At 42.9% G+C, this 25,830-nt stretch overlaps 1 pseudogene; it reads left to right on the plus strand.

Annotated features, from left to right (window-relative positions):
• Nucleotides 1–10,815: 10,815 nt before the first annotated feature.
• LOC142492250 (toll-like receptor 5) lies at nt 10,816–16,044 on the plus strand (annotated as a pseudogene).
• Nucleotides 16,045–25,830: the final 9,786 nt, after the last annotated feature.

A 25,830-nucleotide genomic window follows, 5' to 3' on the forward strand; every position in this document is an offset into this window, starting at 1 on the left:
TCGCGACTGTTGTGGCTGGCGGTTTTACTACCCACCACCAGTACACACTCAAGTGTACCGTTCCTGCTTATTTCCGATCATTTCTATGCTATCAAAAACGGACAGGCATCCTAAGGACACCTATTGAAGGCCCCGGTTCCTGCACATGTGTGCTACACTCTGCACCACGCTATCACACGTGGAGGACAGGAGAGGAAACAGAGACAGCCCCAGCGCGCGGGTCTGATCTCTCAGAACTGAGATTACCCTTCATACTTTCTATGTGATGCCCTGCTCCTGTGATAGACACCAGAATCGGGGATTATTAAAGGAATTTTATATGTAAGTTACTAATTTTATTATTTGTTGCTAATACAATATCTATCTCTCATCTTGGTGCGCTTTTGTGTTTTTTCTTGTTTTACAGTACATACATATATATATATACACATATATATACACACACACACACACACACATACATATATATATATATATATATACACACACACACACAAACACACAATAACTGAAGCAGACTGATGATATAATATATGCTATAGTCAGGAAACAAATTACTATTAGGCTATAAATGAACAGCCCCAGATGGTGCTTAAAGGCAAAAAATATATATTAAAAAGAAACAACAGATGCCTAAAAAGAGCACTCAAGTGTATCCCAAAGTATTACATTTAACAACCAATATCTAAAGCACACAAAAAATATTAAACATAGTCTGAGGAGAACCCCTAATACCAAAGGTAACTGCCTGAATTATGTCGTTGATATGCAAAGAAATCAATGTATCTAAGGGTATAACCAAGGCACACAGAAAAATAAATCACTGAACTAATGCATAAATTGTAACAGTAACTAATTCAAAATATAAACCAAATAATGTGTATATAATAAATAAAAGGTGTACACAGAGCTACTCATATGCTTGGTTAAGGTGTTTTAAGGTGGGTCTTAAAGGTGGATAGAGAGGGTGCTAGTCTGATATTGAGGGGAAGGGTATTCCAGAGGTGTGGGGCAGTCAGTGAGAGAGGTTTTAGCGCGTGAGAGGGTTTTAGATACAAAGGGAGTAGAGAGAAGACATCCTTTATCGGAACGCGAGAGTCGGGATGGTGCATAGTGAGAAATTAGGACTGAGATGTAAGGAGGATCAGAAGAGTGGAGAATTGAATGTGTGATACGGGATTTGATAGGAAGCCATGAGAGGGATTTCAGCAGGGGAGGCGCCGAGACAGATTTAGGAAAGAGTAGAGTGATTCTGGCAGCAGCGTTTAGGATAGATTGTAGGGGAGGCAGGAAGGCCGGACAGCAGGAGGTTACAGTAATCGAGATGGGAGAGAATGAGGGCCTGTGTCAGTTTTAGCAATCGAGCAACAGCGGAAACAGGGTGTATCTTTGTGATTGCAGAGGAAAAGCGACAGGTTTTAGATACGTTTTGAAAGTGAGAGAGGAGTTGTGTGACCCCTAGGCATCGTGCTTGCACTACTGGGTGTATGAATGAACTTCCAACAGTAATGTGGAGGAGGTTGTGGGGCCAGGTTTGGGAGGGAGTATTAGGAGCTCTGTTTTTGTCATGTTAAGTTACCCGACACTAAATACTGTGTGAGGTCAGAAACGGAAGGATTTATGATGAACATGGCAGAAACTAGTATGTAGATTAATTCCATATTTCAAATATTACACGATATAAGATTGAACTACCAGCCAGCCAAGAGTAGCCACTATTAGCTCCTTCCTCCTCATCCGTTATGATCCCCTCATAAGGTCCAAAATGTACACACTTCTGAAGGATTGCAGCCTCATTCCACACACCAAGCCCAGCACGTGGAATGCTAGAAAGCCTGATGCTCATCCCAGGAGGCAGAGTAAGATATGATCTCTTCACATTTCCCATTTCAACGGCAGAGTCCTGGATGAAGATTGGCGATCCATGCACTCCACATTCGTTGATGAAAAACTCCTGACATTCCTCACAAACTAGATGGAGTATGAGAAGCAGACAGAAAGATAAGACTCATGCAGCAACATCAATACTTAAAAGTTCTTCTAATGTTACGTAGCCATGCAGTTCTGTTCATCACTTTAAAGCAGCAATCCCACCCAAATGGTTAATTGTTTTTATCACATAATTGGAACGTGTTATTTTCAGCTCCGGGGACCCCCTGATTACCAGGCTACATGCAGTGTTCAGTGCTGGTGCTCCCTCATGTAAACACCAACATGGCTGCCGGTGTCCACCAATAGGAAGCTGCATCCAATGATATTGCACATTCCTACTGGTCATATTAAATTCCCAGTGGGAGCTTTAACCACCAGCACAGAAAACTGTACATATGTTTGCCAGACAAAATAGTATTCTGTACACATAAAACAATACAACCTTTTGTTATAAAATAGGACTTTCTCTGCACAATTGTTCTTTAATTCTCTTGTCCACCCATTGCACCTGTTCAAAAACGCATATTAAGAAACAGATGCCCTCTTTGTCTCTCACTGCACCACCTTCCTGTTCCTCACACCACCAATGTCCTCGCCTACCCCCTTAACACACCACTCCCCACATCACTGCACTTTGGCCCTTTGAGCACGAGAGAGGTTAGCAAAGCAATTTTACAATGTTACTGACCCCTCTGGCGCTCAAGGGGTAAAGTCCCCTGCACATTATTCTCCTCCCAACTACATGTTACATTCCTTCTCTCTAAACCCCCCACATTATACCCCTAACACGCAATGGGTTTCACCACCACTTTGGAATTGCTGTTCTGCATCTAAAGTCCCACAAAATTGATACACAGCACACACTGCTGCTGCAGCTCCGCCTTCTCATCTGGCCACTCTGCTGTCTTCAGTGTCACTGGGGGTAGAGCTGCAGGAGCAGCACGTCCATTGCATAAACTGAAATGCAATGCCAAACACGGCACATGGAAGTAGCAATTTCACAGTGATTGTGAGTCCTGTCTCCAGCAAGATGGCTGACAGTGACCCGCCACCAGCAGGCGGGAAATTGCACTTGCCAGTGGGCCGTATATATATGTGTGGGTGTATATATACACATAGTATATATTTCCATAGTATCCCCTGGTCCCATGCCAAGCCACTCCTCTTTTGGGCTCATCTCATGACAGGGATAACCTACTGTATCCGTATTCAGTGCACTCCCACGTGTAAAGTTTGAAATAATAACCAATGACTGGCAGAAAGTGTTATCTAATGACAAATGTCTTATTTGCAAAGCCTTTATATGTTACATTTAGACACAGATACACTGATTGCATTTAAAATGTGATATAATGTATTAGTGATTGAAAATCTCTACATGCTCAAAACACTACAACATACATGCATTTTGATATAACATTTCAGCATTAGCTTAGTTTGAATGTGATGAGCTCTGAATGTTGGTAACATTTGAAACAGATTGATACAATAAGAAGTGAAACATACATACATAGTCATCGTCTTCTAGTTCGTTCATTTCTGTATATATTTTTCTCTCTTTCTTTCGCAAACCGAATGTTCTGTTACATTGTGTGTCCGTGTCCTAATTCCCGGAACCTTCTTGCTGAGAAACTAGAAAGAATAAAGGAGTCAGTAATTATTTTTGTTTCCCTGTGGTATTGTTAGTAGAGATGTGCCAAATTTTCCTCCAAATTCAAATCCGCCTCAAATGTATAAATTAATTTTAGCGGGGAAAATCCATGGATCAGTCTCAAAAGTACAAATTCAACTCAAAATCTGCATCACAGAAGAAATCTTAACGCTGATTCGGATATCTGCAAATCCAAATTCTCAAGTACCATGCTGTATATCCACGGAAACTATCCTCCAAACATGTGGGGAGACATCTATGTTCAAAAAGGAGCACACCTGGGAGATATGCAAAGTATATTTAAAGGACTCACACCCCACACCCTTAGAAGATTGCTACAAGGTCTATACTGACAAGCCAGGTCCTAAGGGAATCTGTGAGGAGGAATACTGTCAGGCCCAACAGGATCAGAACCCACAACCTCTGTTATTACAGGGTGGCAGTGAGCTAAACCAGCATCTGAGAAACTATACGGTCGCAGTATACTTTTGAGCTCGACTGCCACTTAGTATCACTGAAGTCGCTACTGGTGATGTCCTACTAAGTGGCAGTCGAGCGCAAAAGTATAAAAATTATGCTGCGGCAGTGGCGCTTCTCAACTGCTGCGTTAGATCACTAATACAACTGTGAAACAAAATTAAAAACAACAAAAAATAGATGCGCTTAGGTAGTTAACTCTAGACAAAAAAACATTAACCAGAGACAGAAACTGTCTACCGGAGTGCCTATGCAATAATGATTGGTTCTCTTCACCGTTTCTGATTGACCCTAACAATGAACTAAAACATAAATAAAAACTAATGAAACATATACAGAGAACCACTGATAGAAATTGTTACAAATATATGGTTTTTAAAGGCACAGCAGTGTCTAGTCACTGACAATGCTGAATTGCAGAGAACAAAGTCAATAACCATATGGTATCTGTTGCCGGTTACACCGATTGAGCTCCTGTTTGACCTCCCCCACTTCCACCCCCCGGTACACAGTGACGCACTTCCAGACGTGTCACTTCCTGGATACACAATAGAAGCGAGGCCAGCCCACATGAGCACACAGTGTGAGGGACGCCTGCTGACGGAATCCCCAGAGGTTGCTTTCACTACCGGACATGCTAACATGGGCTCCATCTGACTTCCAGGGATTGGGTTGGACAGAGAGGAACAATTCCAGGAGTTATTACAAGTGGGAGTATTATCTCCTCCCTTACCAGGCAAATCGCTTTTCTTTTAAATTGTGAGTGTTTTTTGTGAACTCACTGTGTCATGATTTATTTAACAAAAATAAAGCCAAAATGGAGAAGCCATGTGTGGAAAACTAAAAACACCCTTACTGCTTCCATAGGAATTAAGATGCTAAGTAGCAGACAGGTGCTGCTAATCAAATGCCCTTGATTAATTGACCATCAGCAAGTGTGACCACCTCTATAAAAGCCAAAGTTTTTGCAGTTTGCTGGTCTGGAGCATTCAGGTGTGTGTTAACACAATGCCAAGCAGGAAAGACATCAGCAATAATCTTAGAGAAGCAATTGTTGCTGCTCATCAATCTGGGAAGGGTTATTAGGCCATTTCTAAACAATTTAAAGTCCATCATTCTACAGTGAGAAAGATTATTCAAAAGTGGAAAACATTCAAGCCAATTGCCAATTTCCCAGGAGTGGACATCCCAGCAAATTCATCCCAAGGTCAGACCGTGCAATGCTCAGAGAAATTGCAAAAACCCCAAGAGTTACAGCTCAGACTCTACAGGCCTCAGTTAGCATGTTAAATGTTAAAGTTCATGACAGTACATGAGACGGAACCTCTCTGTGAAGGGAGGAATTAAGCAGGCACCGCTGGACAAAAATAGAAGGCTGGACTGTGGACTAGACAAAGCCCCACAGGGGTGAAACGCGTTAGAGTGTAGCAGGGGGTTCATCCCGTTTTTTGTTATGACTTAATAAATACATGTTTTGTACCAGCACAGTCCAGCCTTCTATTTTTGTCCAGTGGTGCCTGCTTAATTCCTCCCTTCACAGAGAGGTTCCGTCTCAGATCATATGTATAGCAGAGCACGCCTACCCGAACGGAGCCACGAGACAACAAACAGTGAGGTATCTACACATTCTTCTATGGAGCTGCCCCAGGTGAATTGACCATATATGCAGGTCATTTAAGGGGTCCAGTGTCGGTTGAGAGACCCCCACTGGTCATCCCTGTTTGATTTATAATACTCATTGCTAGGTCAATTCCCACAATAGGGGCATACAGAGCAGTATCAAAGGCTACATATAACTACGTTAAATTCTCACTCCATATGTGTCCGGATGTCGTGGCAAAAGTGATAAACTATTTATAGCATTTGTCTACTTTGGGGGGGACCTTTACCCCTATCTATCTTTCATGACAGTACAATTAGAAAAAGACTGAATAAGTATGGTTTGTTTGGAAGGGTTGCCAGGAGAAAGCTTCTTCTCTCTAAAAAGAACATGGCAGCACAGCGTTGTTTGCAAAGTTACATCTGAACAAACCACAAAACTTCTGGAACAATGTCCTTTGGACAGACGAGACCAAAGTGGAGAAGTTTGGCCATAATGCACAGCGTCACGTTTGGCGAAAACCAAACACAGCATATCAGCACAAACACCTCATACAGTACCAACTGTCAAGCACGGTGGTGGAGGGGTGATGATTTGGGCTTGTTTTGCAGCCACAGGACCTGGGAACCTTGCAGTCATTGAGTCGACCATGAACTCCTCTGTATACCAAAGTATTCTAGAGTCAAATGTGAGGCCATCTGTCCGAGAGCTAAAGCTTGCCCGAAATTGGGTCATGCAACAGGACAATGATCCCAAGCACACCAGCAAATCTACAACAGAATGGCTGAAAAAGAAAAGAATCAAGGTGTTGCAATGGCTCAGACCTTAAGAGAGCTGTGCACAAACAAATGCCCACAAATCTCAATGAACTGAAGCAACGTTGTAAAGAAGAGTGGGCCAAAATTCCTCCACAACGATGTGAGAGACTGATAAAGTCATACAGAAAACGATTACTTCAAGTTATTGCTGCTAAAGGTGATTCAACAAGCAATTGAATCATAAGGTATACTTAGTTTTTCATACATGGCTTCTCTATTTTGGCTTTATTTTTGTTAAATAAATCATGACACGGTGTAATATGTCATGTGTTGTTCATCTGAGGTTGTACAGGCATACCCCGCTTTAACATACGCAATGGGACCGGAGCATGTATGTAAAGTGAAAATGTACTTAAAGTGAAGCACTACCTTTTTTCCACTTTACAATGCATGTACTGTACTGCAAACATCATAGATGTGCATAACTGATGTAAATAATGCATTTGTAACCAAAATAAATACAGTAGCTTTATTCAAATAAAATGAATGGGAGCAAGCAAGGAGGTGAGAGGCGCGCACGCGGGTCAGTGCTGTATAGCAGCTCTCTCCTTCTCGCAGTCTCTCTCTCTCTAACTCAGTCAGTCTCTCTCTCACTCACGTCACGCACCCAGTCACATGCACACGCACTCAGTCACACACACACACGCACTCAGACACACACACACACACACACACACACACACACACACACACACACACACACACACACACACACACACACACACACATTGTCACAGTCACACACACAAGCAAAGATTGCAGCAGAAGATCTTCTCCTCCCCCTCAACGTTGCTCCGTAGTTCACATCACATGCAAAGTTTCGCAGAGGAGGGAGGAGAGGAGGAGGTAGAGGAGAGCAGAGGAAGCAGAGCCATGGGCTGCAGCGAGTATAAACGTCACACCATGCTTTGGGGCCAGAGGATGCTGTGACCCACAAGATCCCTTTATAAAGAGACAGAAACTGAATCTTTAAAACAAAGTGTAGCAAGTTTTGGTAGCTGCGACACTTACTTCTTTCTTGAACTTACTGTTTGCATGAAGAACAGATTGTGCTGTACCAGCACTGACAGGGTTTGAAGTGTCTTCTGGGAAACCCTTCAATTGCTCCTTATTTTCCTCACCATCAGAATAAAACATTGCTGCCAGAATCTGCTCAACCTCTTCTCTACTTGAGAACTCAAGATATCTCTTGCTACTCTGTAATGAGAATCCCACTGGTTACTGGGTTAAATAACTAAGCTACTCCTGTTTTCTCTCTCTTATACACACCCAAACACATTTTTATGCAACAGCAGTGGTGATGAAACCACTTAACCATCGGAAATTGGATCATATGAGGACATTTTCTACATATTATAAGTGCATCAAATCGTCAGATGTAAAATTGTCAGAAAACGGTATAACCCAAGTTATACCTATTTTGGCGTTGCATCATATAGCCAGTTAACCGTGTCCATTTCCCATAATCACCTACTTGCTTACCAGCTTATAATCACATGCTTTCCTACACTTAGCATGAATGAGTGTAGATCAACCTCTTTGCTGCAGAGACTTGGTCAGTGTCACTACAGCGAGTGGTTAAGTAGGTTTTTAGAGCCATCCTAGTAGCTCTCTACCCATCTCCCCCCCCCCACCCAGCATTTGACATCTGCTCTCTACTCCCTCGCCCCCACCTCTCCCTCACTGACTGATGTTGCACTAATCCACTTGTCAGTCAGCGCTGCAGCCGCTCCCCCCGTCTCCCATTCCTTACGAACTGGCTGCAGCACTGACACTGGTATGTGTGTGCAGCGCCGCAACGTTCTAATCATCTTTTCGTGTGGTAGCGCCAAATCAGCGTTATCGCACTTTATTGAACAGCCCCAGCGCCTGGAAAAAAGTAAATGTCAGGGTTTATACATCAGAACTGTATTATATCTTTTGTATAATGTATTGTATATAAACTGTGCTTATCGGGCTGGAGCAGAAAAAGATTGTTCATTTACGTTCTAATCCTGTATCCCAATTATTGATCTTCCCCTTTGTCACTCCGGCTAATGATGGGGATATTAGCGTCATAAACAAAACCACAAATAGAAGAAAAGTCTTGATCTACAGTTGTCCAATGTACAACATTTTTACAAATAGTCTTATCAAAATAAAGATTAGGTGACGATCATAAAAAAGGCCAAAGCATTGTATTACAAAGGAGACATGAAATGTTTTTTTTAAGAATCCTTTTACAAATATGTATACTTATTTGAATAATAAAAATTAGTCAGTTACCTATATTTAAGCCATTAAACAGGCCACTGCCATTAGTTCACTTTGGACCTAGAAGTAGGGTTCCCAGATGGCTTTCCCAAAAATAATGGACACAATGGTGAAAGGTGTGACGCACTCGAGAGACACACACACCCTCTCACACCTCTCTGCTCCATGCTGTTTCCTCCTCCTTGGCCCCACCCCCAGGCTCCTGACACCACCTCCTGATTGGCTGCATTGCCTAGCCCCCTAGCAACTACCCTGCTCTGGGAAATCCCAAGGCCCCCCAAGCCGATCAGGTCACTATGTCCATAAAGGTAATACCAGGCACATACATGTCCTGTATTACCTCTAATTTTTTTGACTGGACAGAGTACCCAAATACAGGGCAGTCCGGTTCAATACTGGACACCCTAAAAGTGACTACCGGTTCTTATAGGGAAGAACAATACAAGTAGGGATACGTGAAGCAAATGTAGATATAACATTGGGGAAAAGGAGTCCCAGCCCTCAGGAGGCTACAATCTAAGTGGTGTGTTGGGAGTATGTAGGAATGCAAGATTTGTATGGTCAAGAGGGTAAGTGTAAACGCAGGGGGTTATGCAGCCTTTGGCTGCTACAATATTACATATTTATGTTCTCATACAACATCATTATTACATATTACACTAGATGAGGGGAATTTCTGACAAAATGCTGGCTATGTACAAAAGGCCAGATTTACCTAACAAGTTTTAAGGCATCTCATAGCTGGAAGGCAGCCCAATTCTTGGTAAACATGGCCTCATCATTAATAAGAGGTGCTAAGACACAGGGACATTTATGCGAAAAACACAAAGTTAATATTAGGCTGCTTCATAATTCGACATCTTGCTTAAGAACCTGCACATGAACCTGCAGTGAAGGTAATTGAGCACATGGAATTTTTGGGTTGCTTTGGCATTTGATTTATTTTCATCACAGTATGAGAATGTATTAGCAAGTGCTTAATTAAATAATACTCTAAGTAAAATCTTACCAGTCACAATACCAACTTAGAGTATCGTCTCCAGTTCTAGTATCCTCTTCAGAAGGATGAAGGAAGAACAACTTAAAGCATCTTAATTGATTTCCTGGAAGAAACTTGGGAAGGATGGGTAGGTGTCCTTCCTTCCAGAGGACAAGCAGGAGAAGGAGAGCGCACTTAGGACAGTCAAACCCTTCCCAGCTTACCATGTTTTCCAACTTTGTAAAACAGGCATTGGTTATCTACATTTTTAACATGTCGCTGCCTAGAATGGAGTGCTAATTTAAATGTATATTGTAATGGGAGGCCAGGACTCTTTCACAGGATCAAGCACCAAACAGGACACAGAGCTCAAATAACCGTATATTTATTCTGACCAGAACCAGCAGACACAACACAATCACCAACAAAGCTATACCGACTCCAAACAGGGGATATAGGGGGAATCCAAGCAGTCTTAGGTCCCCGGCGCTACCAAAATGGCTTACCCGGCGCAGCTCCCACTCCTGTGAGGGATCGAGGACTCCAGGCAGCACTGGATGCAAGTCGCAGAAGTCAACTTGAAATCTCCTGCTCGGAATAGCAGGCAGCCTTGCTGTCGGGTGTCTCTGGCACAACCTCAGAGTGCACCACTTCATCCATCTCCACGCTAGCCTCAGCAAGGTCTGTGGAGCTGAGATGGCCTGCACCTTTCTAGATTCCCTGCCTCCATAGGAAATTATGGAGAACTGGGCGGCAACCAATTACCGCTCAGATGCTGTGTGTTGGGCCAATTACAGTGCAACAGCATGCCTGTGTTGGCCAATCTTGGCTGGGGTGTAACGTGGAGGCTGAGACAAGGACAGGCATTACAAACCAACCAACGAGAACAGCACTTACCTACCCATGTTCCCCAACATACATCACTGCGAAATGCTCAAAGAACTGCCGGGGAGGAGCGTGCCCCAGCGGTCTGCGTGCTATAGCGACAGATACCTGAAGTCTGAAGACTTCCGGGGGCAGACCGCTGGGGCGCGCTCCTCCCTGGCTGCCCTCTAGTGCCACTCTGCTCCTGCTCACATGTTCCTGTGCTCCCACCGCCACCAGGATGTCACTGTCATCTTCCTCACTGCCACCAGGATGTCGCCGTTATCGTCCTAAGCCACCACCGCCAGCTGCAGGAAGTTCCAACCTACCTGGCCAGGTAATTTATTTATTTTGGCCCGATACCCGTTACCCGATCAATTTTTGGACCCGGTACATCTCTAATTATTATATTTGGCCCGATGAGCCACAGAAGGATGGATTTACTGGGAAATCCTGTACACAGACTTCCCATTAGGCCCGACCTGGGGCGGCAAAAATGTCCACCCCCATATACATTTGCCGTGCTCTCTGGCCTGATGGGAAGTCTCTTACATATGCCGCGTGCCTCCTTGCTGTCTCCTTTCTGCCGCCGTCCTTCTCCTTCCGATTCACACTGTCAAATTACACCCCGGACGTCACCAAAGTGGCGTCATGTTGCCATGGCAATGTGGCGTTGTGGCGTCAAATGACATCATGATGCCTCATTACCATGGCAATGAGACGTAGTGGGACGTCGCTTTGGTGATGAAATTACACCGCGAATCGGAAGGAGGTGAGCCAAAAGGAGGTGGCTGGCATAGGGGCAGCAGACTTCGAAATCCGCCGCTGCATGTACATTCATTCACACAGATAGGGGCAATGGATGTTCTTAACCTTTTTAGAGGGGGTTGAAGGGCAGCCAGTTCAGATGTCCCAGGCCCAGTGACTGTTGGGCACTCGGTGCCCCGGTAGGTGACTCTTGGGCACTCGGTAGGTACTACCTAAACACATCCAGTAAGGGTATTCCACAGCACAAATCTCTGCTGCATGTCTCTCACCCACTCAACAACTACGACTGGGGCTCGGTTCCATAGCGAGATCCTGCGTCCCGGTATTCCTCTCTGTGCTTGAATGGCATGTTTAAATGTTTAGGTTAAATGTATATGATTGGCACCTTTTTAGAAAAAAAAATGTTTCAAATCAATCGGTAATAGTACTTCAATTCCTTGAAGGTTTATTAGAATCTTTACCTTTCATGATCAGACTTGTACTTATATACAGGTAGTTATTATTCCACACACTTTTTTCCCCTTTTGCTGTTTCATGCCATGATTATGCTGTCAACATTAGCCAAACAAATAAAGGGATACAACTAGAAGTATCACACAAGATTCAAATTATATAGGACTCAGAGAAAATAAAAAATGTATACATTATTTGTTTGTTTTTTTCCTGTAAGAAAACAAAGTAACATGTTTACTAAAATGGCAGTACAATCTTTCATGGGAAGCCAGTTACATTAATCATTACTGTAGTTGTTTTTTTTGTCTGTAATGCTGAGCTGGCGCTCGAATGTACGTTGGCGCACTTTGATTACTTGCCCATATATACGAACTAGTGCTCTATTGTAAGACAACGTCCTGCGTTGGAATACACCTAACCGTCCATTCAAATGAGTGGGCTGTGTGGTGTAACACTGAGGTGTCTTATGACAGAAGACTGCTTAGTAAATATGTCCCCATATTCCTTTTTGTCTGCTACCATTTCTTCCTAGGTAATGAAATATTAGCTAATGGTGCATCGTTCCCACACTTGTGCTTTTTTTTTGTGTTTTTAAGGGCCCTGCTTATTGTGCATTCAAATGAGTGGAGAAGTCTGTGTCAGGGGAAGACTGTTTCACTAGATAGTTAATAGAGTCTAGAACAAAGCTGTATTGAGCTATAACTAATTAAATAGGCTCTCTAGCTACCTGAAAGTCCAATAAAGGGACTTTTATCAGTTTAAGGTTATTTAGAAAGGTCAATAGCACCGCTCCCCTCGCCCCCCCCCCCCAAAGGTTGTACCTTACCCATTCTGTAATAAATGGACAGAATATGAAGCAGATGCTGTGCTTTATCTCAAACGGGCTTTTGTTTTTAGACTGCATTGTATGTATAGATTACATGCCTTAAGAATAAGTGACTGAATGTTTTAAAATCTTTAACAGTTTTCATTAATATGTATGCCTTTTTTAATAAAAAACCATGAGGGACCAGACCACAATTTTCGTTTCTTTTACATTTGACTCATGTTTGCAGTTACACAGCTTGTTTTCTGAAATATTGCTTTCTGCTACTGTACATACTATACACTGACCAAGTAGTTTAAGAAGCCTGAAGCAGGGCACCTGTTTATTTCTGTATGTTTTCTATGTGCTCTTAAGAAACCGTATTCATTATTATTTATTTCTATTTTTGTTTAGGAGCATCACCTTATACCAGCTGGCGTTTATCTTTGGAGCTCCACTGTTGGTTTCCAGTGAGGAGCACTGTACAACTATCAACCGGATTGCTTGGTTTAACCACTGTAACCTCTCTCAAGTTCCTCATGTGCCAAGTGATACTTTAAAGATGATTTTAAGTTTCATTCCCTCTGTTGTGGAGGTTGCTGATATTGGAGATTGGCACACAGCACACCAACAGTCTAACAATAAGGAAACATAGTTTTAGTAGCCTACCAACCCTTGTTCAATTAGATTTGGCAGGCAACAAAATGCTGATACTCGATCCTGAAGCTTTTGTGGGATTGTCAAATGTAAAAAACCTTTTGTTGTACTTTAATAGGTTAAATGTGTCAATTTTGGAAAATGACTATTTTAAAGACTTGACATCCTTGGAATACCTCGACCTTTCTAAGAACCAAATAACGTATCTCAGGCCCAACCCCTTATTTTACCGTCTTTACAACTTCCAAATACTGGACCTACAACTGAACCAAATATCCAGTATCTGTGAAGGAGACCTACACAGCTTTCAAAGAAAATACTTTGTGGTTATGGATATTTCTTCCAATCACCTATACCCTTCAGAAACTATAATCTGGGACCGTTGTGGGAATCCTTTCCGAAATATTAACTTAGACACGCTGATACTTTCGGGTAATGGATTCAATGTGGACAAAACACAGAAAATTTGCAATGCTTTGAATGGGACCAGAATGGTACAACTAAAGTTAAGTTCTCATGGGATGGGAGCTAGCTTTGGCTTTAACAACTTAAAAGACCCAGACAATTCTACCTTTGCGGGCTTGATAAATAGCGATCTACAGATCCTTGACTTATCAGTAGGAGACATTTTTTCCTTAAACCCGTACACATTTGCAAATCTTACTAAAGTAGAGTTACTCATACTCACTAGCAATAAAATAAACCGCATTGAAAAGTATGCTTTTTATGGACTTCATAGCCTTCGAATTCTTAACCTGTCACATAATTTATTGGGTGAGATATATAACTATGCATTTGATGGACTTGCCAATGTAACCTACATCGATCTGCAACAAAATCATAATGGACCGATACAAAGATATGCCTTTAAACAACTGACATATTTAGAGACTGTGGATCTCCGTGATAACGCCATTAAAACGATTACGTTTTGTGAAGATATGCCATTCACAGGATACATTTTACTTGGGGGAAATAAGCTGAAAAGTATAAACAGTGGGAAAGTAAGTACCACTTTCATTGATTTAACAGGCAATCAATTGAAAAATCTTGGTGACCTATATAAGCTTTTACAGTTTCCATTATTGAAATACATTATTCTGAAACAAAATAGTTTGTCCAGCTGTTATAAGTATTCCAATATTTCCAAAGATAATTCCTTAGTACATCTAGACCTATGTTCAGGCAACTTTCTAAGCTAGAGGTTCTTAGACTCAGTAATAATTACCTTAGTTTTCTCCCAGATGGTATTTTTAATGGATTAACATCCTTGCAGTCTCTGAATTTATCTTCTAACTTGCTCACTCATCTTTTCCCAGGCGTTTTTCCCACAAATGTGGCAACTGTGGATTTGTCCAAAAACCAGCTGCTTTCGCCCAGTCCTGAGGTTTTTGCTTCCTTGAGTGTACTTGACATAACCGATAACCAATTTATCTGTGACTGCACACTCAGCAGTTTAATAATATGGTTAAATGAAACTAACATTACCCTTTTGGGATCCCCGATAACATTTACTGTGTATTTCCAGATCCCTATTTTCATGTTGCACTTCATACCATCTCAGTAGACAATTGTAATGAGGATATTGTGTTGAAGCCACTTATGTTTGCATTATTTGTCTTGACCTCCTTGACTATTATAACTTTCATGACATCAGTTATAGTGTACACTCACTTCAGAGGGTTTTGCTTCACCCTGTACATGAGAATCATAGGCTTAATAGTAGATGGCCAGAAGGAAGAAGGACATGCTGAGATGTGCAAGTATGATGCCTACCTGTGCTACAGCAACAAAGATTTTCAGTGGGTGCAAAATGCTTTCCTCAAGAGTTTGGATTCTCAGTATTGTGACAAGAATCGTTTCCATTTGTGCTTCGAGGAAAGAGATTTTATTCCAGGGGAGGATCACATCATGAATATCCGTGATGCGATTTGGAACAGTAACAAAACCATCTGCATTGTGACAAAGCAGTTCCTCAAAGATGGGTGATGTGTAGAAGCCTTTAACTATGCTCAAAGCAGATACTTCAGTGATCTGAAGGATGTGCTCATCATGACAGTGGTTGGGTCACTTTCGCAGTACCAGCTGAAGAGATACAAGCCAATCCGGGCATTTGTACAAAGGCGTCAGTATCTCAAATGGCCGGAAGACAACCAAGACATAGACTGGTTCCTAAGTAGACTTTCCCACCAAATTTTAAAAGAGCAAAAAGTGGAAAAGAAAGAAATAAAAGTGACAAAGACAGCAACCTCGGTGGAGTTGCAAAATATAGCAACTGTATCATAATATTTTGGGACGTTTCTGTAATACATAACCACAGAAAAACAGTGTTTCCGTGACCAATATGTTCAGTTTCTGTTCTGCAGTTTGGACAAATGAAGAACTTTGCTAAATATGAACATTTCTGATTTTATACAGGTATTTGCTTGTCTGGTAGGACGAGGAAGAAAAAGAACGTGACTAAGTACTTTTTGCGCTGGACTGTTTAACCTTCATAAGCCAAAGACTATTGAGTGTAATAATCTGTGTCTCCGCTATTTACATATGGAAAATGCATCGCTGTTTTGATTCAATTGCTAACATTCTAACATATATTTACTGCAGGTTTTCCTCTGCCTGTTCCTGATACTGCACTTTGACTTATTAAATCCAAGAATGAGTATGGGATGCTAATTTAGATTTATGCTACAAAAGTATATATTTACAGGTGCGCCGACGAGTATTCTAAAACTTGCCTGGGTCTATCACCAACAAGACCGAGGTACATGCTGCAACATTTCAGTGACATTTCTGCAGACAGACCAATGGCCCATCGGATTAACACAGCGGGGGCCCCTGGCAGTCCCATTCAAACTGAATAGGACTGCCAGGGACCCCTGCTGTGTTAATCCGATGGGCCATTGGTCTGTCTGCAGAAATGTCACTGAAATGTTGTAGCATGTACCCAGCTCTTGTTGGTGATTGCCCCAGATTTTCTAAGGCAAGTTTTAGAATACTCGTCGGCGCACCTGTACATTGCAATGACCTATTATTTGTAGGTTATTCACAACTCCTTATTTTACTAGTTTTAAAAATCAATACCTCATTTATTTTTAGGCTGTTTCTAAGTTTTTAGTTATGGATTTCAAACTTAGACTTCAGCATTAGACTTCAATGTTTTATAATCAACAATGAAATGTTATTGTATTTATAAATCCTTACATCTGAAGGTACGTCTCCCTGAAGTTGCATACAGAAACAGACTTATTTGTAGTTGATGATAAATATAAGGCCCAGTCTGCTCATATAGAAAACAGTAGCTCATATTCATTATGCTGTGAAGCCTTGTTTCCAGTGCTGGAAACCATTGTAGTCCCATTTATTGAAAATAACTACTGTACATTGTTCGTCACTCAAGAAACCGGACTGCTAACGTACAGGAAGACTGTTGTAACTCTGGCTGTGATGATTTCCCCCCTAGGGACTGAAATCTTGGCACAATGTTGCTATTTGCTTGAATACAACTTCTGATTTGAACGAGCAGTGGTTTCCAACTTTTTTTTGTTGTTAAGGAACCCTATGTGAAATTCTGAGGAACACCAACCCACTCTAATAGTGTGTTTGAGATCAGATGCATTGTAAGGAACCCCAACCCACTCTAATAGTGCATCTGATATCAGATTAATTGGAAGGAACCACCACCCTCTCTAATAGCATGTCTAAGATCAGATACCTTGTAAAATTCTTCTGTATTTGGTCCAATTTTAAAATGACCTGAAAATGATGGGGAACCCTTTAGGGATTCCCGGGGAATCCTGGTTGAAAAACACTGTGATAGACGTAGCTGTGTTACTATGTTCTCCGTAGCTAAAGCTTTCAAAGACAGCCAAAGAAACTTTTTTTTTTAAATCATAAACACCATCTGGGAAGTCAGGGTGGTCTTTTATAATAAAAAACAAACAACAAAAACAGACAGGTGTAGATGGATTTGCACCTAAATATATAAATGTAGGCTCCATATAATAATTTACAATTATATTGAAATTATTATTGTACAGATACCTCAATATAGTGACCTAGTGTTTCCACCACTAGGCATACTATAGTCATTGTGTCTAGATGTTGGGTACAATATAATGTCTTCCCTTTCTGCATTGACCAGGCTCCTGAGGGGAGATTCGAGCAAATAGGGTGAGGACCATCAAAAATGCTTGTGATATTCATAAGGGAAACTTAAAGGGTCAAAAATAAGGAAAGCAGGGCCTAAAGTTTTTATAGCCGTACTGCAATACCGGCTTGTGGGTTAAATTATCTTTATCTTCTGTGAATTCCTACGTTACTACATGTGGCTCTTTGCACTTAGCATGAATTTAAATTAATACAGTCGATGGTTTGCTTCTAGATGGAGAATAACTTATATGCAATATATTTGGGGCAACCCTAACATGTAGTGCCAGATCCTCAGAGGCGCTTGTCAGAGCAGAGGGTGCTGCTGTAGGGTGTATGTCGAGGTGATGGTCAGAGGGGGCATGCCCCTCTGACACACCTCCTGTGGGCACCCTCCAGCATGCCCCCTCAATCCTCCACAACCGTAGGTAGGCAAACTCAACCCCCCTCTCTGTTTTTGCCCACCCTGCTCCCCAGGCCGCTACCTATACCCCAGAACCATTACTTTTCTCTCCCATCCTCCTAGGTCCATAACTACTACCTCCACCCCCAAGTTCCAACCTAGCTGCCCCCATGTCCAAATCGACCTTTCCCAGTTCCATAACTACTTCTCTCAGGTACATAACAACCCCCTTCCACTGCAGATCCAAAACTACCCACCCCTAAGCCCATATCCTCCCCCCATCTCCCTCAGAGATCCCCAATGCATTGTGGCAGGGAGTGGGAAGGGGGGGTTAGGGTCCTGCTCCTTTCATTTGTCCTGGGCCCCAAGATTTCTGTTGGCAGACCTAAATATATAGCAAGACAGTTCAGCAGCAGGGGCATTAAACGTCAAACATTATTCACACACTTATGTATTCACACAAGGAGCATCAGAAACAAAAATGCTCATTATTGTTATTTTTTAAATATTGGGACTGGTGAGGTGAAGTGCCGGTAGGGTTTCCCCAGGGGCATTGAGGTGCCAGGGACTCATAGCCTAGCTGAGGACTAGTTCTGGGGAATAAGGTTACTTGTTCCAGGCTTATTCCAGTGACATGAACAGGGTAAGCGTTTTGCTGAAGCACACGCCCTGCAACCAGGAAAGTCTAGTTTTCAATACCAGACCCTAGTAAGTGTGTTTATTTCCTGTATTTTGTGTCTGTGTGTTTCCAAGATCTTATCAAAATAAACCTCATTTTATTTCACTGCCTTGTTTTGCCCATTGACTGATCCCTTAAATATAAATGTGTTAAAACACCAGGTCTATGGTGACAATTATAACACATCACTGCGAAATGCTCAAAGAACTAGATTGGCCATCACTTGAGTCTAGGCGCAAAGTTCACCTTTCCTGTCTTGCCTTCAAATTCTTTTTGGGCAAGCTACGAGTGGTATCTCCCAAAGTTTTACTTCCAGATAAAACATTTTTATAAAAAAAAAAAAATTCATATGGATTTCAACTGCACCAATCTATAGCTAAATGCCATTTGGTGAATGGATATATGCAAAAGTCTACCTCGTCTTCCAGGGTCGGCAGTGTGTCTGTAGCAGTAGCCTGCTCCTGTGTTCTTAAAGAAATGTCAGGAAGCTGAATCCTCAACTGATCCACTAGCTCCTGTTGGCATTTTAACTCTTCTTGGGTTTTTCTAAGCGCATCTAAAGTTTCTGTGGACTACAAAATAGAATTCAGAAATATGTATTTATTAACTTTCCAACGAGAAATACACTGGCGACACACTTTATCCGAGCTTGGCTAGTCCCACGAATTCGGGTATACCCGGGTGTATTGAGGTTTGTGACTGTTTTCTGCCCGAGTGCATTGAGTTATTTTCCAAGCAGGGATTGAAGCATTTTATTCCCGCTGGCTGCAATACTGCACAGTATATATATATAAACTGCATTACAATTCATGAATTTATGCCATCTGGTAGACACGCAAAGCATTGCAGCCTATTAAATCCTAATCATTATCATTTAACAGATCAGCCGCCCATCAGCCAGGCATGAACCCAGGCTGGGAAGGCAAATGCAACGGGGCTTGTCAGAGGTGAGGAGCGGCGCATTCCAGGTATCTGCCAGGTACATACCGGGTATTTGCTCGAATAAAGTGTGTCGGTGCAGTAAGTGATCAGATGTTGCCATTTAATTGCCCAAAGACAATTTACAATACACGTCCTATATTTTAGCTGTACATATGGATAACATTGTATGAGATCTTCCTAAACAATTACAATATATCAATAATTCAGAAGGAAGACAACCATAGCTTTATTTTCAAGCTGAAAGTAAAAGCAAGTTTAAGCTAAAAACAAAATGTAATTCAGTATCAAAAAGTTTAATATTTGTTTTTAGCGTTGTGAAAACTACAAAGAAAAGGTTGTTCTGTTTCCCTTTGACACCAAAGCTCTGGCAAATTAAGCCACAAAAGAAATGTTTTCTTGTACTTCATTTTAAGATTTTTTTCACTATATTTGTGGCATTTCAGTTTAAGCAGTTTTAATTGCACTGTATTGTAGTTCATATATAGCAGTGCTTCTCAATTTTAACCCTAAAGACACTGCATACATGCTGTTGGCTTTAGTATTGCTTTGTTTCCTCTGCTCTCTGCAGTGGAAGAAATACAAAAGACTGTATACAATTGGTAGTGTAGGAACTACTGACAGTCTATCTTGAAAGGTTTTGGCCAAAGAACTTCACTAAATGACCCTTACTTTTATTAACCTGAATTTGTCATGTTGGAAGCGCAAAAAGAAAGGACAGCCCATTGATGATAACTAGAACCAGAAATTAGGGGGTCTAAGCTTCTATCTTACATTACGGTGACCAAAATGTCAACCTAGAAAGCAACATTCAAACGCATCTCCTGAAAACATTACGGTATGTGCACAAATTACTATTGCTTGTGATGACCGATGGATGCCATAAGCACCTAGAGGTAGGGTTGAGCGATACAATCTCATGATAAATTTATCACAATAAATATTTGTTAAAGTCTGAAAATGTTCTAGCAAATCTAAATGTGTTATAAAAAATAAACACGTTTATTTTAGATTTACTAGAACAAAGTCCCTTCATTGCATTTCCATGGCTGCACTTCACCTTTTGTCACCTATACTGCCCCCCTCACTCTATAACCCTCATTCATCCACGCCAATCTTACCATTAGATAATCCCATTTCATTTAGAGCATGTTAAAAACAGACAATTCTTAGACTCACCCTTTATTTAAAAAACATTTTATTTGCGTTATATTAAAATTACATGTATAAGAATTGTCAAAAAGTTGAGTCTCGGGATAGGGTGGTGAAGGGGTTAAGAGTCCCAAGGGGGAGGAAGTGGTTGAGAGCTAGGTGATTGGTTGTGACCTTTAATGGATCCCCCCCCCCCCTGAGAGCAGCATGTCAGTGTGCAGCTCCGTGATATAACTCCACAGCGGGGCAAGTTCAAAGTTGCTCATCTCACCCCACACTGTAGTAATATCACTAGTTAGAACTCAGCTCCCTTATCGGCACACAGTCAGAAGTGAATACAGTATTGCCATCATCCTGGTATATTGCACAACCCTACCTGGAGGTTATCGTTACATTTCTCTATAAGTGCATCTCTTTCTCGGGTAATAGTACAGACCAATTTCACCAACTCCTGTTTTTGTTCCACCATAGCTGTATGTTCAACAAGAACTTGGTCTCTCATACTTGTTGTGTCCTTTAGTTGTTCCTCCAATTGCAATAGCTTTGAAAGGTTAAAAAACAAACAAAAAACAAACAAAAAAAAAACATTTTTTTAAAAGTTACTGCATATTATTCCAAAAAGAAGAAATAACTCAAACAGTGTTATTTTAGCTGAAGACAATCTACTGTTCTACTGCTTGCAATGTTCACATCAAAACCAGCAAGCCAGGGCGCATGCGCGACAGCAAGGAGCATGGTCGCATAAGATAAGTGCTCCGTGCCTCGCTAGAAAATATCGCTAGCAGAAACCTAATAAATTCATTCACTCAACGGAACATTTTATCAATAAAGCCCCACATCGTCCCGCAATGTCTAGGAAGACCCCCAAAATAGCCAAAAAGAAAGGGCTACCGGAATATTTCGGCCGTGCAGGGCCGAGCGGAGCAGGGGGAGAAATGGCGCCGCATTCAAATGCCGGATCAGAGACTGAGCCGGACGGGGAAGGAGAGGAGCGGGATAACCCGGCATTTCGTCCAGTGAGACAGTGTGACCTGGACAAACTATATGAAAATCTAAAAGCACTTCTGCAGGCTGAACTTAAGGATCTAAAGAAAGAGGTGACCGGCCTAGGTGAGAGGACGAATGTCCTAGAGAAAAAAATGGACCTGTCGATCAGGGCAATAAAAAGACAAGACCGCAAGGATGCCGGTCTCCAGGACCAAATTAATGAGCTGCGGGATCGCCAAGAGGACTCAGAGAACAGGGACAGGCGTAATAACCTCTGGATTAGAGGAGTTCCTGAAGCCGTCCTGGACAGCGAGGATTTTATCCTAAAATGGCTGGAGACTCTGCTCCCTGACACCCCTAAAGAATACTTGGCTCTAGACAGGTGCCAGAGCCCTGCGGTCTAAGCCGCTAATGCACGAGCAACCTCGGGACATTGTGCTCAGACTACACTACTACCGCACAAAAGAAGTGGTCCTACACAAAACGAGACCCTTGCCAGTAGTGGAGTACGAGAGCGTGAAAATGTCCATTTTCCAGGACCTGTCCCCAGAGACACTAGCCTGCCGAAGGGCCCTGCTACCTCTCACAAAGAGCCTGAGGGATAAGGGGGTAAGGTACAGGTGGACATTCCCCTTTGGCCTGCAGGTAACGAGAGGCGGTAAAACTACCACCCTCCGAGGTCCAGAAGAGGGGCCAGCTTTCCTCCATAAGCTGGGCCTAGGAGAAGCTCCAGCAGCGGATGACCCAAAAGTCGCCCTCCCAGAACCAGTATGGGAGCAAAGGCAAAATCCCCCAGAGAGCAAATGGGAGCAGAACAAGCCTAAAGGTCTCTGCTAAATATCACGAATAAATATTTCACTGTTGAAAGAGTTCCGTTGATTGAATTACTAACTGTCTGGTTCCCGGCCACGTTGAAGCGGATCCCAAACAAGGAAATCCACCCCCGATTAAAAGAGCAGTGAGCCCTGACACCCCAGCTACAGATGTCCAGAGATCACACAACTTGCACCAAAGCAGAATCCCTGTTGAGAAAATCTGAGGCCTACCTTTTTGTCGATGGCGGCCCCCGACACAAGATGGCGAAGACTCCCTAGAAGGCGGGAATCCACAGTGACCCGCAGGAGCAGGAGGAGAGGGGTGAGCGGGAAACAGGAGCAGGCGCACGCACCTCCGCACTGGTGAGAGACGTCCTCCAAAATGGCCGCCTCCCGGATGCACATCACAGTTGAGCCCCGGAAGAAGCGGCGCCATCTTGGAGGTGGCATGGAACCAGCTTCCACCGTTGCGGCCAGAAGACGTCATACGCAGGATCGAGGACAGCCGAAGGCCCCATGAGGCGTCCAGAGTACGCCGGATTGTCCGCGCAGGCGTGGTTTAGTCACCTCGCCGGCCTGAAGCGGGTTTTTTGAATCTGGGAGGGAAAGAAGGAAGTACAGGAGGGGAATTGGTATAGCGTCGCAGCGGCAGAGACACTAAGCGAGAAAAGGTAGGGGGAGAGTAAGACAGCAAGTTAGAAAGAGGTTAAAAGTAAGTAGATGAGGGGGAATAAGTAGAAGTGGAGACAATTAAGGAGAGAGTACTATAGGAAGGAATAAGGAAGTGGACCTGTATTAAAGCGAGGTAGGGATGCAGTAAGTAGTAAGGAAGTGGAAGAAGGGAAAGCAAAGAGGCGAGTAAGTAGGGAGATGAAAAGAAGGAAGAATAGAAGCAGAGAAGAGAGGAAAACAGAAAGCTAAAGAGTTGTGCAAGCTGGATAGTGGGAGTGGTGACTGGTAGCGGAGTGAAGGGGGAAGTGAAGTAGGACATAGCAAGTTAAACAACAGATGGGGTAGGGAGGTGAGTAGGTAGGTGAAGCTAGATCGAGAGAGAGGGGAGAAGGGAAGCAAGGAGCAGTGAGACAAGGTTTAGATAGACAGATGAGATCTCCGGGGAAGGATGCAATCAAAAGGAAGGGAGAAGAGAGCAGGAGGAGAAGAAGTGAATTGCTGGTTGCTGAGGTCATGACACCGGGGGATTAGTCTGAACACTATAGGGGTGAAAAGGGCCGGGACAGACTCTGGTTACATATAGTAGATGCTAGGTTTCGTTAAATTAAGCTCAGGAAGAGCGAGGCAGGAGAGGGGGGAAGTGACCTGCTTCAAAAGTCTGCATGGGCCAAGCACTAGGGGGGAGGAGGGGGTTCTCCAGGGCCCTAGTGAAGTCCTTTGGGACTGGACGCTGTGGGTGAGTGAACTTCATCCCACGTCACCTCCGGACTGTTGGAGATAAGTCCAGATACCCAAAGGCGGTGATCTCGTCAAAGAGGCGGCGTCGCCGAAACGACGAGAGTTCTACTGTCTTATGACTTGTCTAGTGTTTGTCGTGTCCCCCTTGATGTGCCCTCTTGTGTGCCCCCCCCTTGTGTATTTCGGTAGGTGGTGAAGAGAAGTGCTGCACTACGAGGAGCAGAAGAGATCGTGATTCTGGTCCAGGAGCATCAGTCGGGAACAGGTATCGGCAGCAAAATCATCCTATACTATTAAATGAGTAAGGAACTCAGGCTAGTATCACATAACATTAAAGGGTTTAACAGCCCGGCTAAACGCAGAGTCGCCTTCCGGGATTATAAACGTAAAGGGGCAGAAATTCTATTTCTGCAAGAAACACACTTCTCCCAAGATAACTACCCTAAATTCCTGGATAAGGATTTCACGACACACTTCCTGTCTTCCGCGAAAGTCAAAAAAAAGGGGGTAGCCATACTAATCCATTAAAGAATACCGTTTATACCCGATAGGACATTCAAAGATAAAGAGGGTAGATTCTTAATTGTAAGAGGTGCAATCCAAGGGTTCCCAATTACTCTAGCAACAATCTATGCCCCTAATGAGACGGCCCCAGGTTTTTTCTCCACCTTCTTTGGGAAACTCAACAAAGTGGCCAGAGGTAATATTATTGTTGCGGGGGACTTGAACAGGGCACTGCGAGAGGACCTTGACAGATGTTCATCCACTAATACTACACACAGACATGACATACTAATAATTAAAAAAGGGTTACGTGACTGCCAGCTACTCGACATATGGAGGGAACAACACCAGAGACTGAGAGAATATACCTTCTACTCACACCCACATGACACATATAGCAGGATCGATTACTTCCTTGTATCCAACAGAATGGTCCCTGGGGTCTCTCGCACCAAGATCCATGATATTTCATGGTCAGACCATGCATCTATAGAGCTGCGGTGCACTCTAATCCCACTAGACAGACCTAGAGCGAACTGGAAACTAAACGAAATCTTGCTGAAAATCCCAGCCTTACAGGCGGAAATTGGAGAAAAGCTCACACAATACTTCGAGGAGAACGAGGGGAGTGTGGCAACGCACTCCACGCTGTGGGAGGCCCATAAGGCTACCCTCAGGGGTGTCATTATGAATCTGGCCGCTAAACGGAAAAGGGAGCGGGAAGGAAAAATTTTGAAGTTAGAGGAGCAGCTAGTGGAGCTTTCCTCCCTTCACAAAAAAAATAAGAATGCCCACACGTTGACTCAAATATTAGCCACAAAAACTAGTCTTAACCTCCTCCTCTCCGCCCAGGCTGAGAAGGAATTGACCTGGTCCAAGTGGAAATTTTATGAAAAAGCTAACAAGCCTGACACAGTACTTGCCAATAAGCTAAAAAACAAGCTTCCAAATTATCACATTCACGCAATCCGAAAGCAAGAAGGAGACCTTACCTCCATCCCAGCAAACATAGCAGGGGAATTCAAAAAATATTACGAAATATTATACAATGGAGACAAGGTAACCCATAATCGGAAAACAAAAGAAGAGTTACGGACCTTCTTAAAAGAGGCAAATTTGCCAATTTTGGAGAGATGCGACAGGGAGGCACTCCAGTCGGACTTCTCGATGGAGGAACTCTCTGGGGTCATCAAAGCACTAAAACCGGCTAAAGCCCCAGGGCCAGATGGCTTTTCGAATTTATATTACAAAAGTATTTAAAAATTCTAGCCCCCACATGTTAAAGCTATTCAATGAAATCTTAGCAGGGGCCTCATTCCCAGCACAAATGCTCCAAGCCTCAATATCGGTGATCCATAAACCTGGAAAGGACCCGGCAGACTGTAAGAGCTACCGGCCCATTTCACTGATTAACTCGGATCTCAAAATATATTCTAAACTTATAGCCAACAGGGTGGGTAGCGTTCTTCCCGGGTTAATTCACACGGATCAAGTAGGGTTTATCGGAGGTAGACAAGCGGCAGATAACACCAGGAGAA

Source organism: Ascaphus truei, chromosome 4 (genome assembly GCF_040206685.1).
Source record: "Ascaphus truei isolate aAscTru1 chromosome 4, aAscTru1.hap1, whole genome shotgun sequence".
Lineage (NCBI taxonomy): Eukaryota > Metazoa > Chordata > Amphibia > Anura > Ascaphidae > Ascaphus > Ascaphus truei.